Source organism: Bos indicus x Bos taurus, chromosome 11 (assembly GCF_003369695.1).
Source record: "Bos indicus x Bos taurus breed Angus x Brahman F1 hybrid chromosome 11, Bos_hybrid_MaternalHap_v2.0, whole genome shotgun sequence".
Lineage (NCBI taxonomy): Eukaryota > Metazoa > Chordata > Mammalia > Artiodactyla > Bovidae > Bos > Bos indicus x Bos taurus.
In genome coordinates, this window is record NC_040086.1 from 98,462,036 (window position 1) to 98,474,832 (window position 12,797).

Below are 12,797 nucleotides of genomic sequence, written 5' to 3' on the forward strand. Positions count from 1 at the left end.
TGGCGTGCTGCGGTTGATGGGGTTGCAAAGAGTTGGACACGACTGAGCAACTGAACTGAATACTCCAGAATTCTGGGGCTGACCAAGGAGGAAAGATACAATTTGTTAGGGTAGATGCAGATGTACAGAAGGACACAATGTGGGATTAGAAAACCAGGTCCAGAAGTGCATGGATTAAGCAGCCTCACTTCTGTAAAATTGTATCTATATACTTCTTTCCCTGGATAGAAGTGGGTGTTAACAGCTGGGGGCTTCCCTCATGGCTCAGGTGGTAAAGAATCTGCCTGTAATGCAAGAGACCCAGGTTCAAAACCTGGATCCCCTGGAGAAGGAAATGGCAACCCACTCCAGTATTCTTGTCTGGAGAATCCCATGGACAGAGGAGCCTGGTAGACTACAGGCCATGGGGTCGCAAAGAGTCAGACACAACTCAGCAACTAAATAAGACAACACACCAACAGGCAGATTGTGATTTGGGGAAATAGATCTGGATGGAAATGTGGCATAAAAATGGAGAGTGAAGTGACCTAGCAATATGGAATATACAGTTTTGTAAGAAATTAAAATTTGTGTATAGAATAGCAGTTGCAAATATTCAAACAATAAAGTCTGGCTAAAGGAGCTTAAAAAACAAGTATAATCAGCCATTACAATGATGAGGTCTAGAAGTTATGATATATGACACTTACCCTCCAGAGAACTGAAATCCACCTAAGTAGGAGGTTAGGGCTCAGCTTTTTGGGTCCCTCCCATTTTCCAAGCCTCAGTTTCTCCATCAGGACAAGATGTCTGGGCCCAGTGGCCCCTAAGGGCCCTTCCGCCCTTCTCTGCCCTGCCCAGGACCCGGCTCGCTCACCCCGATCCTCGCTCTGGGCAGCTGCCTCTTCCTCCTGTTGGCGCTTTGCCTGTTCCTCCTGCGCTCGCTGCCGTTCCAGTTTCTTTGTCATCTTGAGATCCTTCCACTTCTTTTTCTCCTCTTTTTCTGGATAAGAGGACAATTGGTGGAGGGAAGAGTGACTTGGAGGTGGGAAAGACTTGGAACAGCCCAGGAGGTGGTGTCTCTCAGTAGGTCAGCCTGGGGACTCCAATGCTGCCTAGAGAGCAGCCAGAGAAGGCTTCCAGGGCTTCTGGCCTCCTCGTCCCCATTTTGGGTACTAGTAAGACCTAGAGGGGACAAACCTGGTGGCTTTTCCCCAAGATTCAGCTGTGCACTGATGGGCAGTGGGGAGGTAAGCACAGACACTTAGCTCTCCAATGGGCCCACCCCCGCCAGGGCCCACCTCCACCCCCTAGTCCCTGACTTACTCTGTTGCTTCCACTTCCGCCACTCTACTCTTTGGCCATGTTCACCCTGAGAAGGAGTTGGGGGAGATACAGGAGTGAGGCTGAATGGTCACACCTGAGCTGGGGCGGGGGAGGTGTTCCCACTTGCTGCTCCCCAGCTGTCTCCTCTGTTTAAATGAGCTGTTGCTGGTTAGTGCTCAGTCGTGTCCAACTGTTTTGCGGCCCCATGGACTGTAGCCCACCAGGCTCCTCTGTTTGTGGGATTCTCCAGGCAAGAATACCTGAGTATTTCCTTCTTTCCTTTCTTCTTCAAGAATTCCTGCCATTTCCTTCTCCAGGGGATCCTGCATTGGCAGGCAGATTCCTTACTGTCTGAGCCACTAGGGAAGCCCCTTTAAATGAGGGTAGTGAGGAAACGAGGGGCACCCCCCACACACACACACACAATACTGCCCAAGAGAGAGCGTCAGGAGGGCAGGGACATGTACCCCCAGTGCCTGAGACCATAGCTGGAACATAGTAAGCATTCAGTAAATTGTTAAATGAGTTCCTACTGGAGAGAAGAGGAAAGAGGTTCAGGGGGACAGGACTTGCCCACTGCCGCCCTGGTTATCAGAAGAGATACGCCATGAAAGGGCTCGGGAAGGAGCCGGGTCCCGCCTTCCGAATCCGAACCCCGGGCAGAGTTGCCACTAAGGACTCCGGCAAGGTTGCCATTGGCCATAAGGCAACGGCAACCCAATCCAGTACTCTTGCCTGGAAAATCTCATGGGCGGAGGAGCCTGGTGGTCTACAGTCCATGGGGTCGCGAAGAGTCGGACACGACTGAGCGACTTCACTTTCACTCCGGTAAGGTAATGAGTTACCAACGCTGTCCCGGCTCCGACTCAAACCCCGGTTCCCACCTCCGCTGCTCATCGGCACAGGGGTTACTGAGGCCACAAGCAGGCAACAAGCTCGGGGACTCCGGCCGCGGAGCAGCGACGAGCCTGGAGCTGGAGGGGCGACTCGGCCCCGCCACGGGGCCCCACGCGGCTCTATTTCTTAACCCCAGCCCCGTGCCCTGCCGCAGGGCTCGCACACCCCTCCACCTACCGAACCACAGGGCCGCTTCCTCGCGCGCTCCGCCATGTTCGCCGAACGCCGTAGGCCCCGCCCGGCCAATCAGACTCACCCCTTCCGGCAACACCTACTTCGAGCCGTCCAATCGGAGACCCAGAGGCGCGCGTGGGCGTGGCCTAGGTGCTGTGAGGTTAGAGCACGTGGACAGGGGAGGGCTGGAGGTGCTGGATGGGCTGCCTATGGGCTGATGGGGGGACGGCATCCGGTGAGCTGGACCTGGCGCTGGTGTAGGGACCGGGGGCGGGGGGGGGGGGTGATGTTTAGCTCATCTCAGGCCTGAGTGTCCCAGTGCGCAGAAACTTTGGACTACCAGAGCGCTGCCCTCCGGCTCGGGTCGAGCACGGAAGTCAAACATCAGCTTGGTTTTGTACATGGAGTCTTGGGGCCCGAAGCTGGAGTGTGATTCAGAGCTGGCAATAATTAAATCCAGTTATAGATTCGCTCATTTACTCTCTCTTTAATTATTACACTTTATTAGAGAACAGTTCAGTTCAGTCGCTCAGTCGTATCCGACTCTTTGCAACCCCATGGACTGCATGCAGCACGCCAGGCCTCCCTGTCCATCACAACTCCCGGAGTTTACTCAAACTCAGGTCCATCGAGTCGGTGATGCCATCCAGCCATCTCATCCTCTGTCGTCCCTTTCTCCTCCTGCCTTCAATCTTTCCCAGCATCAGGGTCTTTTCAAATGACTCAGTTCTTTGCATCAGGTGGCCAAAGAGAAGACTTGGGTTTACCAAAAATTGAACAGATAGTTCCCACAGACTTTCCCCTCAGTTTTTGGAATTAACATGTTGCCTTAAGGTGTACATTTGTTACAGTCCATGAACCAGTATTGATGCTTTGTTCATAGTATAGGATAGGGTTCTCTCTTTGTGCTGTACATACTGTGGGTTTTGGTAAAATACGTAATGGCATGTATCTATCCCTGCCATGGAATTCTCCAGGCAAGAATACTGGAGTGGGTTGCTGTTTCCTTCTCCAGGGCATCTTCTTGACCCAGGGATCAAACCTGGGTCTCCTGCATTGCAGGCAGATTCTTTAGTGTCTGAGCCACCAAGGAAGCCCCCGTCATTACAGTATCATGCAAAATTGATTCACTGCCCTAAAAATCTGTGCTCCACCTATTTTCCCCACTCCTCAAGCCCCTGATAACCACTGATCTTTTTTTTCTAACTGTTCTTATAGTTTAGCCTTTTCCAGAATGTCATATAGTTGGAATCAAACAATATGCAGCCTTTTCAGACTCCCTTCTTTTATTAAGTAATACATATTTAAAGTTCCTCCCTAGCTTCTAGTGGCTTGATATCTCATTTCTTATTACTGCTGGATACTACTCACTGGCCTGATATCTCATTTCTTTTTAGTGCTGGATACTAGTCATTGTATGGATATGCCAGCATGTCTATCCATTCACCTTTCAAAGGACATTTGGTTGTTTCCAGTATTTGGCAATTATAAATAAAGCTGCTATAATATTCATGTGCAGGTTTTTGTGTGGACCTGCCTTTTCAGCTCATTTGGATAAACAGCTGGACGTCTGATTGCTGAAATATTTCACTGGAGGCAAAAACTGTAAAAATGGGTACAAAGTTTATTATTAGAGACACAGCACAACAAGCGGGAGAACACACAGAGAAACCGTTTGCTTAGTTAAGAAGAAGCAAGACAGGGGCACCTGGAGAGAAAGCGTGTGGGAATCTCCCCTAATGAGGAGGAACCAGAAAAAAGGTGGTTAAAAACTTATATAGGACAGCTCTTCTGGGTCTTTGTTTACCTTTGGCCAGCAATCTGATTTATTTTTCCACACCTGACCTGCCCTAGGCAACATGTGTGCACGACTTTTTTCCAAGATGGATTTCAATGCAGAGGCTTTTGGGAGTAAAGAAGCATTACTTCTTATGGCCTGGCATCCCCTGACTTTTGACCCCCTGGGAGCCTTTCTGCCCGTGTGCAATGTCTCCCTTGCCCCAAGGATGGGAAATACCTGGCCTCTTGATTCGTTACTCAAACAAGGTTTAGTTGCTCTCTGTTCCTGCCATGACTGTTATCTTAAGGTGTCCTCAGGAGAGAAAGCCTGGCTATATATCCTGTTTCAGTTGTTACTCCCATTTTGGAGAGCAAGCAGGAGACTGGTTGTAAACATCTAACCTGGAGCCCATCTGTCTCCTGTTTCTGAAAATGCAAACAAGGGGTATACGTGTATATGTCCAGCTTGAAGTCCACTTTTTTCCTGCCCCAAGAAATGTAAACAGGAGCCTTATTGCAAATACCTAGGCTGGGACCCATCTGCCTTCTGCCTCAGTTCCATCCAAGAAATCCTTTTTTTCTGTCTTTCTTTCTTCCTGCCTGTCTGGCTTCCTTTCTTTCTTTTAAATGTGCATCTTTATTCATCTATAATGATGATTAGCTGGATCATGACTAGAGAGAGAAGTTTATGAAAAAAAAAAAAAACACCTTAGTACTGAAAACTATTAGCATAATTTCTCCTCTGGCTCTGGAGGACCTTCTTAGCACCAGTCTATGTGTACTACGGCAAAGGGGCTCCAAGCCTGCGCCTGTGAATTGTATTGTTTCACAATCTTGACTTTGGAACAGTGATAGTAGTGCAAAAGCATTGTTTGGAAAGGGACAGTGGAGTGTCCTATGTCACAACACCAATATGTTCCAAAGAGCAATTCTCTGACACCAAGTGGGTGTCCTAAGCTTCGATTCAATTCTGACAAGTTGGCACAGATCTCGTAAGTTAAGGGAGCCCATAAGATTGCCTCCCACTTCAGATGCCAGTGGCAAGTGGGGTGCCCACTCACCCACAACTTCTGCCTAGCTGACTGCAAATTCCAGCATTCCCATGACCACCTCATGGGAGTGGTGGTTTTGACCCCATCCAGATTCAATAATTTGCTGAAACGATTCACAGCCCTCAGGAAAGCACTATACTTACAGTTTTATTTTAGAAGATACAACTCAGGAACAGCCCGATGTAAGAGGTACATAGACTAAGGTGGAAGAGTGGGCATGGAATTTCCATACCCTCTCTGGATGGGCTACCCTACCAGCTCATTGAGGTTTTCACCAGCCCAGAAACTCCTTGAGCCTCATTGATTCAGGGTTTTTTTCTTATCTTTAAAGAAATATTTTTATGTGTTTTTTTGGTTGTGCTGGCTATTTGTTGGTGCGCAGGCTTTCTCTGGCAGTGGCGAGTGGAGGCTACTCTGTAATTGTGGTACAAGGGTTTCTCATTGTGGTGGCTTTTCTTTTTGCCGAGCATATGCTCTGGGGTGCAAGGGCTTCAGGAGTGGCAGCTCCCAGGCTCTAGAGCACAGGCTCAGTAGTTGTGGTATGGGAGCTTAGCTGCTCTGTGGTACGTGGTATATTCCCAGAGTAGGGATCAAAACTGGGTCTCCTGCATTGGCAGATGGATTCTTCACCACTGAGCCGCCAGGGAAGCCCTTTCTTTAATTTTTACAAATTAAAAAATAAAAATTATTTGGCTGTGCCGGGTCTTAGTTGCCGCATGCAGGATCTTTAGTTGAGGCCTTCAGGCTCTTAGTTGCAGCATGTGGCGTCTAGTTCCTTGATGAGGGGCTGAACCTGAGCCCTCCACTGGGAGCATGGAGTCTTAGCCACTGGACCACCAGGGAAGTCCCACTTCAGGGTTTTTATGTGGGATTTTATTACATATGCACAACTGATTAAATCATTAGTCATGTAACTGAATTCAATGGCCAGTCATTTACCCTCCCTGGGGTCTGGGGTTGGGGCTGAAAATTCTGACCTTTTGAATACATGGTTGAGGGCGTCCCTGGTGGCTCAGTGGTAAAGAATCCGTTGGCCGATGCAGGAGACACGGGTTGGATTCCTGATCTAGGAAGATCCCTCATGCCGAGGAACAACTAAGCCTGGGAGCCACACTACTGCAGCCTGCATCCCTAGAGCCTCTGCAGCAAGAGAAGTCACTGCGATGAGAAGTCCAAGCACCGAAACTGGAGTGTAGCCCTTGCTCCCCGCAACTAGAGAAAAGCCTGGGCAGCAGGAAGAACCAGCACAGCCAAAAATAAAGAAATAAGTAAATAAAATTATAGTAAAAAACACACACGGTTGAAGGGGTTGATTTGGAATAACAAAAGACACTACTGTCACTCAGGAAATCGAAGGGTTTTAGGAGCTCTGTGCCAGGAAGCACAGACAAAGACCCGATACATTTGACTATGCTGTATGTTCCCATCACCTCCCCCAATTAAATCTATGATATGAGCAAAACCCATGAGCTTGTTACACAAATGCAACTTCAAGACAAGTCCCCAGCTGCTGCTAAGTCGCTTCAGTCGTGTCCGACTCTGTGCGTCCCCAGAGACGGCAGCCCACCAGGCTCCCCGTCCCTGGGATTCTCCAGGCAAGAACACTGGAGTGGGTTGCCATTTCCTTCTCCAATGCATGAAAGTGAAAAGTCAAAGTGAAGTCGCTCAGTCGTGTCTGACTCCTAGCGACCCTATGGACTGCAGCCTACCAGGCTCCTCCGTCCATGGGATTTTCCAGGCAAGAGTACTGGAGTGGGGTGCCACAGCACCACCTTCCAAAAAGGACTTCAGAAGTTGCCTTGCTTTCCAGTGGGAGGCGCACTCCAGGGATCAAATCCCTCCCTTTACCTTTTGCCCGCAGGAGGGCCTCACACAAGTCACCCGACCTCCCAGTTGGTTTCCTCACTTGTAACATGGGACGGTAACTCCTGTCTCAGAGGCTGTTTAATGAGATGATGGGCGTCCAGGTGTCCGGCAAGCAGAGGTGCACAGTAAGTGTTTGGGGAAACACTCCTTTGCCCTTCTATTCTTTCCTTTTGTAATGAATTACTTTTGGCTGCGCTAGGTCTTCACTGCTACCTGCGGGCTTTCTCTCGTTGCGGTGAGAGGGGGCTACTCTTCCCTGCGGCCTGCAGGCTTCTCTTTACGTGGTTTCTCTTGTTGCAGAGCACAGGCTAGAGAGCACGAGATCTTCAGTAGCTGCAGCATGTGGGCTCGTGGCACGTGGGCTTAGTTGCCCTGTGGCATGTGGGATCTTCCCAGACCAGGGAATTGAACCCATGTGCCCTGCACTGGCAGGCAGATTCTGAACCACTGGACCATGGGGGAAATCCCTCCCCTTTGTTCTAATTATGTAATCCCTGGCCCTCCTGGCCTGGACTCTGATCCTTGTGGGACTTGATTGTCTGTATCTTTCCTGTTAGACCCACAACTAAGGGCCCCAACACACACACACACACACACACACACACCCAACAATAGTTACACACACCATCTGAGCCCCAAGGCCTGATTTTATCATGAACTAACTAGGTGACCTCAGACAAGTCCCAGTCCCTGCCCTTCTTTGGGCTCCAAAACGTTTGTAGAAAGAGAGTCTGGGAGCTGAGGTTCAGGGAGGTGGAAGGTGCCTTCTGTTCTGACTGAGTCCCTGCCAGCAATCAGCACCAGGGTGTGAAGCAGAGAGAAGCAGCCAATAAGGGTCTGAATAGCTTAAAACTTTATTGTGGGTAAAAAGTACTGGCTTGAGGACTCAAGCCTAAATACAACTTCCCAAGAACAAATGTAGATAAGGAAAGAAGGATGTCTGAAGCCTGGCTGGGGCCAGGACTGGGACCAAGGCCAGTACATTATTGAAGTCTGCCCTCGGAGTCCCAGCTGAGCCTGGGGAGGGGCGAGGGGACCCAAGACCATTTAGCCCACCACAGGGAGCACCAGGGAGAGGCCCCGGCCAGGCCTCCCTCACCTCTGCGACAGGAACAGAGCCATGCACCATGAAGAAGTGCTCCCGACTCCCCAAAGACCAAAAGCAGGACTCTTCCTGGGATCATTCTGTGTTACAGAGACGGGCTCCTCCAGTACCATCTACCTGCCACCTGGGGATGGCTGAGAGCTGGACAAAGACAGAGCCTCACAGAGTGTGCAGGCACCAGGCAGGGCCCAGCGCTGATGTCACGACCTCAGGGCGTGAGCTCAGCCTTCCACTTCTGCAGCTTCTGGTCCATGGCCCGGAGCGTGGATTCATCCTGCACCAACACAGATCAGTCCTACCCCTCTCCCCAGGAGGTCTGAGGAGGCCTGGGGAGCTCTGCCCTCCCCAGGGCTGTCCTTTACCTTCACAAAACAGAAGCGGATATAGTGGTCAAAGAACTTCTGGTGTGGCAGGCTGAAGAAGATGGACATTGGAATGGCCACCAAGCCCTGGGGAGGAGGAAGCCCATGTCTCAACCATCCCACAGCCTGGCAGGCCTCTGGGGGGCCTCAGGGGTCAGAGGGGTTCCACGATAAGGAAGGAGAAAGAGAATAAGCTTCAATGCAGCACCTCCCAGTGCTGTGTCAAGGTCAGAGGTAAAACATCCCAAGCACCATGCCAAGTCCCTCCTTATGTACAGAGGAGAGAGGGAGGCTGAGAGCAAGGAAGATCACCTGGCAGGTCAGGGCAGAGCCATAGGAGAAATGTCTTAGAATCGCAGCACTGAGCTGGATGGACCTCAGAGTTAATGGGCCAACTCACTGTACAGATGGGAAGACTGAGGCCCTGAGAGGGCAGGAATTCCTGCCAGCCCACAAGGCCTATTGGAGCACATTAAAAACAGGCTCTCCTTTCCTTGAAATGAATACTGCCCTGAGAGGCCGGGCTGGATTTTTGGCCCATCAGCTCGAGGGTCAGGCACCCTTAGCAGTGCACAGCCTGTCAAACACAGAGCGCCCGGCAGAGGCCCAGCCCACCTTATTCTTGATCATCCACTTGACGAAGCGTCTGTCGTACGGCTCATCTGCCGCTCCGGGCAAGTCAGGCATCTTGTTTCTGGGGGACAGAAGACGTGCTGAGTCCTGGGCAGCCTCCAGGGCCCCAGCTTCAGCCCCGCCCGGCCGGGCCCACTTACTGAAGTCCGAGATGTCTGTGATGAGGAAGTAGCTGCCCTGGGGGGTCACAGGCCGGAAGCCCATGGACTGTAGGCTCTGTATCATGTGGTCGCGGCAGCGCTGGATGTACTGTGGGAGCTGCACAAAGTAGCTGCTGGGTCGGCCGAAGTGCAGCTGCTCCCGCTCGAAGCTCTGAGCCACTGCGGCCTGGGGAGGGCGTGGGGGCGGGTGGGGGGGTCGGCGAACGGGTCAGGTAGGACCCGACCCTGGAGCTGACCCAAACCCCTCTTGCCCCGCCCCTATACGGCCCCGCCCCTCACATGGCCACGCCCCCTCACCTGGCCCTGCGTGGCACAGTGATAGACGGAGTTCTGGTGCACAGTACGCAGGTGCTTCATGAGGCTGTCGGGGCCCAGGACCCAGCCCACCTGGACCAAGAACACAGGGAGAGGGTGAGGCCCTCGGGGGCCCAGCCAAACCCTTTCCGGATTCCCAGGCCAGCCTCTCCCACCAACGATTGTAGAGGGAGGGGCCCCCATACTCTCGTTGCCTCACCTTCCAGCCTGTGACACTGAAGGTCTTGCCAGCGCTACCGATAGTCAGGGTGCGTTCCCACATGCCAGGGAGGCTGGCTGCCCAAGATCAAAGAGAGCGGCTGCTGAGACGGGGTTGGGGCACGGAGTGGGGCTGGGTCCCAGCAGGGCACCCAGGCTCTCAGCGCCACGGACTCCACTCCGTGTAAAGCTATTTCCAAGACATATTTGAGCCCCTCCTCATGACAACCTCGGGAGGTAGGTGCCACTATGTTCCCCTGTCCCGAGAGAAGTGAAGTCACAGCCCCAGGTCACCTGACCTGTGTGGGTCCAGACCCCTCGGTCCTAATCACCAGACCTGCGCTGCCACCGGACTGGGCTCAAGGCCCTGCCGCAAAGGTCCGGGGTTACGGGGGCGCCCTGGCCGGCTTGGCTCACCGATGCTGATGTGCTGGAACCCATCGAAGACCATCCACTGGTACACCTCGTCCGAGATGCACACCACGTCATGCTGCTGGCACAGGCTGGCCACCAGCTCCAGCTCTTCCTTGGAGAACACCTGCAGGGACCGTCCCCCACCAGAGAGGCCAGCTCAGAGCGATGTGAGCGCCCGGCCAGAGCCGGGGCCAAGGGCTTCTCTGCCCTCTCCTATCCCTGCAACAGTGACCCTGTGAGGTCAGTTGTGAGATAACAGAAAATATCTCTGTTGGTCACTGCCCCGGTTTCTGGCACAGAACTCCTAAAACCCGTGTAACTACTAAGGGGTAAAAGCCCTGGAGGGTTTCCCCGGTGGTGCTAGTGGTAAAGAACCCGCCTGCCAATGCAGGAGACATAAGAGATGCGGGTTCGATCCCTGGGTCAGGAAGATCCCCTGGAGGAGGGCATGGCAACCCACTCCAGTATCCTTGTCTGGAGAATCCCATGGACAGAGGAGTTTGGTCGTCTACAGTCCATGGGGTCGCAAAGAGCTGGACACGACTGAAGCGACTGAGCACGCATGCACAAGAGTACTAGAAGCATCTTTTGCTCTAATGCTTGGTCTTTGATCCTGACCTTGACACAGGCAATGGAACCCCCTGTACACTCCTAAAGATAAGAGCGCTAGGAGCATTTTTGTTCTAGTGAGGTGACTCTGAGTGGGCTCCTGGATGGAGGCTGGTCACCAGAAAGACCACGCAAGCCATGATTAGGAGCCTGAAATTTTCAGCCCCCTCCCACATCCCACTTCCTGCCACTTCCTCAGAGAAGGGAGAGGGGTTGGAAATGGAGTTGATAATTGATGCCTCCATCAAAATCCCGATAGGATGGGGTTTTGGGGAGCTTGCAGAGGTGGGTGAGCTCATGCTGACGCACCCCCAACTCCACAGGGACAGAAGCAAGCACCTGTTCTCAGGCACCTCCCAGACCTTGCCATACTTGTCTCTTCATCGGGTTGTTTATCTGTATCCTTTATCATCACCTTTAATAAACTGATAACTGTTAGTAGGTGTGTCCCTGAGTCCTGTGAGCCACTCAGATGAATTGAACCTGAAGGGGGGGGAGGTGGGCGTCTCAGATTTACAGCCACAGGTTGGAAGCACAAACTGACTTGTGATTGGCGTCTGAAGTGGGGTCGGGGGGCAGCCTTGTCAGACTGAGCCCTTCACCGGTGGGAGCTGACACCATCTCCAGGTAGACAGTGTCAGGACGAATTAAATTGAATTGGATTTTGTGGGACACCCAGCTGGTCTCACAGAACTGCTTAGTGTGGGAAAAAAAGAACCCCACATATCTGGTGTCAGAAGCTTTGTGAGTGTGATAATGGTGTGACAGTAAAGAGAAGCACGGGTGGAACACTGGGTCTTCCTTGACATCGGTTTCTGTCGTGTTCCCATTTTACAGATGAGAAAAGTGGAGCGGTGAAGTCACGGGTCCAGGTCTGTGGGGAAGTAATAGAGGCTTCCAGCCCAGCCCCCTACTGCTGACACCTGCCCTGGGGATCCCTGCCCCGGCCCTGGGACCCCAGGAGCCTCGATCCTCAGAGCTCTCCACAGTTAGCTCTCCCGCTTGACGGATAAGAAAACTGAGGCCCCGTGGCAGCACACGAGTAACAGAACAGGCACGCAAGCCAATCTGGAGGGGTGCCCGGGGAGGAGGTCTCTCAGGTACCTTTCCCAGGGGGTTGTTGGGTGTGTTGAGGATGAAGGCTTTAGTGCGAGATGTGAATTTGCTGGCCAGCTCCGTGGGATCCAGCTGCCAGTTGCTGCTGGAATCCGGTTCTCCCTTCTGGGTGGGGCTCTGCAAGAGGAGGGGGCGGGGGTGGCAATACTTACTCCCTGACTTTCATCTCTAGGAATTCGGCTCCTCCCCCCAGGCATCTGTCTCCACCGCTCTCCTCTGGGGCTCTGGCCACCCCTCCCCAACCCCGGAGAAACTGGCCTCCTCCACTTCCTTCCTTCTTTCCACCTCCCCGGGTTCAACCCAGCACACTCCTTGGACCCCTCTGCCCACCCACACCCCAACCAGCATCCTCACCGGCTTCAGGGACACAAACACAGGGCGACCCCTGCCATCAATGTCATGGGCTCATAACAGTCAAAAAAGGGCTCGATGATGATAACCTAGTACAAAAGTCAGATGAGCTGGGGCTGGCTCCACCGGGACCCTTCACCCCGACCCAGCCCGGGCTTTGCCCATTCACCTCATCTCCTTCATCCACCAGGGCCTGGAAGGCTGTGAACAGGGCCCCGTAGGCACCCCACGGTTACCAGCACGTTCTTGAGTGGGTCTATCTCCTGTCCCAGCAACTTCCCAAAGAAACTGGCCAGAATCTTCGTCAGGGGTGGGTAACCCTGCCAGGACAGCACGGGTCAGGCGCCTGGCTCGGCCTGGGCCCACCCTCCCGTTCAGACACTCTCTGCAATTCTAGCATCTTTCAGCAGCAAACCTGGGAGTCAAGTCACCTTCTGTGGGGTGGGTCCTTTCATCTCTG

The 12,797-nt window shown here is 52.8% G+C and overlaps 1 protein-coding gene and 2 long non-coding RNA genes across 9 annotated transcripts in view; all 3 read right to left on the bottom strand.

The window, feature by feature from the left end:
- Nucleotides 1-12,797, bottom strand: part of KYAT1 (kynurenine aminotransferase 1) — a 56,454-nt gene that overhangs the window by 10,878 nt on the left and 32,779 nt on the right. The gene's annotated exons all lie outside the window — the stretch shown is intronic.
- On the bottom strand, nucleotides 853-2,590 carry LOC113901720. The gene is made up of 3 exons (XR_003513514.1): nucleotides 2,380-2,590; nucleotides 1,306-1,351; nucleotides 853-982 (listed from the first exon to the last, which is right to left on the bottom strand). It is a non-coding gene; the product is annotated as an uncharacterized LOC113901720 (long non-coding RNA).
- Nucleotides 7,904-9,237, bottom strand: LOC113901721. The gene is made up of 2 exons (XR_003513515.1): nucleotides 9,156-9,237; nucleotides 7,904-8,452 (listed from the first exon to the last, which is right to left on the bottom strand). It is a non-coding gene; the product is annotated as an uncharacterized LOC113901721 (long non-coding RNA).